The 3,705-nt window shown below is 42.3% G+C and overlaps 1 pseudogene; it reads left to right on the plus strand.

The window, feature by feature from the left end:
• The first annotated feature begins 1,664 nt into the window (after window positions 1–1,664).
• Window positions 1,665–2,707, plus strand: LOC106528439 (chromatin target of PRMT1 protein pseudogene; annotated as a pseudogene).
• The last annotated feature ends 998 nt before the right edge of the window (window positions 2,708–3,705 follow it).

Genomic DNA, 3,705 nt, shown 5'->3' on the forward strand with positions numbered 1-3,705 from the left:
CATGGGTCAGAGCTGGCGTGAGGCACCGCACATTTTCACGTCAAGTTTGGATTTTATAAATCACAACCTTGGCGTAAAAAGTGGCGTACGCAAGTTTTTGTCTGGGTACATTGTGCAAAACTGTACATGTAAAGCAATGTGGTTACAGCAAAAATTTGGAGCCTCTGATTAGAGATCTTCAGTATTTGGAAACAACGGGTGTGTTTGTAAAAAGATTTGGATATTGTATCAAAGGTACTGTTTTATATGTGTCAGCATACAACTTGGGTGCACACTTCATTGCAGGATACCAAGAGTCTTTCAATGCTGAGAAAATTTGCAGATTTTGTTTGGCTAGCCATAAAGATATTCAGCAACATGATGTCAGAAGTGGGACATTTACTTTAAGAACACCACAACAGTTTGATGAAGCTGTTAATGTACTTAACACAACTGATGTCTTATGTGTTGATGGTTTGAAGAGAGACTGTCCATTACGCAGGCTTACCCACTTTCATCCTTCAAAGGGATTTCCGCCTGATTTTCTGCATGATGTTTTAGAAGGAATTGTACTTGTTAATACAGTATGTCTTTCAGATTTGATTGCAAAAAAGGATCTCGCGTTAAATGGGGTTAGCATCATTTCCTTTTCAGTTTTCTGACAAAACTAACAGACCACAGACAATACAGTTAAACTTTGTAAAAAAAGTTACTGTTGGTGGCAATGGACATGAGAGCTGGGATCTTCTGAGATTTCTTCCACTGCTGATTGGCCACCATGTTCCAGAGAATGAAAAGGCTTTGTCTGTTATCCTTGAACTGAAAGACTTTGTGGAGCTCCTATCAAGCCTCTCATTCACAACAGAAACCCTGCGCTACCTAACCAAAATCTCAGATCACAGGCAGAGCTTTTAGAAGTATTTCCTGAAATTAAATTACATCCCAAGCATCATTGTCTTGAACATTGCCCTGCTCTTATTAAGAAATTTGGGCCTTTGATTGAATTTTGGACAATACGGTTTGAAGCAAAACATTCATTCTTTAAAAAGGTGGTTCGTAACACTGGCAACGTCAAAAATATTCTGCACACATTGGCTACAAGACATCAACTTATGTTGTCATATTATTTGGAGATGCCAAACATTGGAACAAACATTGGAACTGGGCGAGCAGCAGCTGTGTCTGTGTGCATCTTAGATGCTGCTATCAGAGATGTTATATGGAAGAAGTTTAAAGGTCTGGACTCTGTTTCACTCACCTCCATTGCTTACCTAAAGGGGACAAAGTATTCTAAAGGAATGGTACTCTCAGTTGGACAGGCATGTGGACTGCCAGATTTTGGAAGAATTTTGGAGATCTGTGTAATGGATAGTTGCGTATCATTCATTATGGAACTATTCACAGTGACCTTCCTGGAGCATTTAAGGTATTACCAGCTCATCGTAAGAGACCCTGCAGCAACTGTGGTGGTAGATCCTGACGATTTGAATGACTACATCCCCCTTGCTGCATACCTTGTTAAAGGAAAGCTGCTTGTCACTACAAGGACATTCATGTTACATTAAGGTAATCTTTAAGTAGGGTACAAAAATGTATAAAATGTAAATACACACACTAATTCTCCTCGGCAGCAGTCTACATAGTAGCACCATCTTAGTTTTGATACTCGTGTATCAGCATTTCTTAACAAACTACAAGTAAAAGCTAGTTAAAGTCTGTTTCTTGATTTATAAAACATTTATTTAGGAAAGCAGCTTGTTAGAGTTTCTTTATAAATAGAATAATACAGGAGGATGACACCCACTGTGATGGTAGCGCTAGCTACAGAAGCTAACCCCAGCTACCTGAATACTATGGATTTTCTCGACTATTGATGCAAAATCCACAGAGTCTACAATCAGAGTTTCTCAAAATGAGTGCTGCCTTGTCCCAAAAAGTTGTCCTGTAAAGCACCACCAAAGTGTCTCTAAACGAGTGCTTCACTAGCATGCTGAAGAACAAGCAGTCCACAGCAGTAAGCATTCGAGAGCTACCATGCAACAGCAGCATTTGGCTAGCGCCTGCAATCACCGGCTGGCCTAACAGATGGAGGACCGTCCGTCAGTGCAAGCTGCTCTGAATCACAAACAGAGCCTGAAGCAGCGTCTGGGGAAGTACAGCATCCAAGCCAGGCAGGGCCGGCCCGTCGGAGCCCTGATGAGAGGATGACCTGCTGGGGTCAGAGGAGGAATGCGGGGGATAACCAGGGGAGGCATGAGAGGAGGAATCATTTGAGGAGCTTTGTCTTCTCTAAGGGGAAGACGAATGCCTGTAGGTGGACCCATGAGACGTCGTGGATTTGCAGGTCGCCTCCCAATGCGTAGAGGAGGAAGGTTCCCCAGAGGACCAGCTGGAAGAGGTGGACCTCTGTCTCGAGGAGGGGGTCAAGGAGGAATGCTCATGGGAAGAGGCCATGGTGGACTCCGCGGACGTCTCACATTTGCCGGTCGAGGCCGTGGCCGTGGGTGGGGCTGAGGAGTGGGCGGTCAGCTGTTACTTGTGAACAACTGGACCAAAGACCAAGGGTCACTTGGATGCAGAGCTGGGTGCCTACATGGCCCAGGCAGACCCAGACAGCATGGAGTGACGGAGCGAGGACAAGCAGGACTGTGTAGCTGAAGTGTACAGTATAGTGTAACGTTAGGTGGACGTGCTAACACAGGGCCAGTGCAACCTGCCCTTTGCTTAATTCAGCAGCAGACTGTTATTTAAAAAATCATTTAATTGAAGAATTGGTGTGTGAAGACAAATTAGCCCTGATATTTGTAGACTTCTACGCCTCCCTGAGAAACTTTGTTTTCTATTGAAACAAACACACCATGTAAAACTGATCAGGGGTTCAGGTGAATCACTTCTATGTTAGTTTTTACTATTTGTCTGCTCAGTCCTTTTGGAGTTATTTCATTGGATTATCTTATATGATTTGTATTTTATTTTTTAATGCTTCACAGGAGCAAAAACAAAGAAATTTTAAAAGTATCCTTTTTTCCTTATTTTGTATTTGAAAGCTGCAGTACTGTTAAGATTTTGTGTTTATTTGTATTTCCATAACAGTTGGCGCTGCGAGCAGGGTCCACTAGGAGATCGACGGACCACGGCCACATTGCAGGTGGACTGATATGAGTGAGCAAGGACTGCTCAGGACCGTGACTCCACAATGTAAATAGTATTTTTGACTTTTTGTTGATTCAATGTATAATTTTATGTTAATTTGACTATCAATACCTAAAGTTGTTGTCATAACAAGAAATTATTAGTTAAAGGTGTCTTAATTCATTGAGTTAAAAACTGACATTCTTTTGACATAGAAACACAAGTTAAATCAATTTTGTGCTAATTTTACACACCAGTCCAGCAGGGGGTGATATATGCACCAACTTGAGTAAAACTGAATTAGATTTGTGACTTAAATCAACTTAAGACTTGAGTTAAATTCAGTTAGATTTGTGAATTACTGTAAATAAACCTTAAAGCTGCTGTATGTAGTTTCTTGAGTACCCAAAAACTTAGAAAAATTTTAAACAGAAACAACCTTGTAGTCCCTCCCCCTGCTCTCAGCTCCCCTTCCTAGGCTCCTCCCCCACAGCAGGGCCCAGTCGGGAGCGCGCACGCTTGTAAACAGGAGGTGATCTCACCGTAAGACACAGAGCTCAGAGCTAAGCTGCCGTCACGGGTAAGAACAAACCA

This window comes from Austrofundulus limnaeus, unplaced genomic scaffold (assembly GCF_001266775.1).
Source record: "Austrofundulus limnaeus strain Quisiro unplaced genomic scaffold, Austrofundulus_limnaeus-1.0 Scaffold380, whole genome shotgun sequence".
Lineage (NCBI taxonomy): Eukaryota > Metazoa > Chordata > Actinopteri > Cyprinodontiformes > Rivulidae > Austrofundulus > Austrofundulus limnaeus.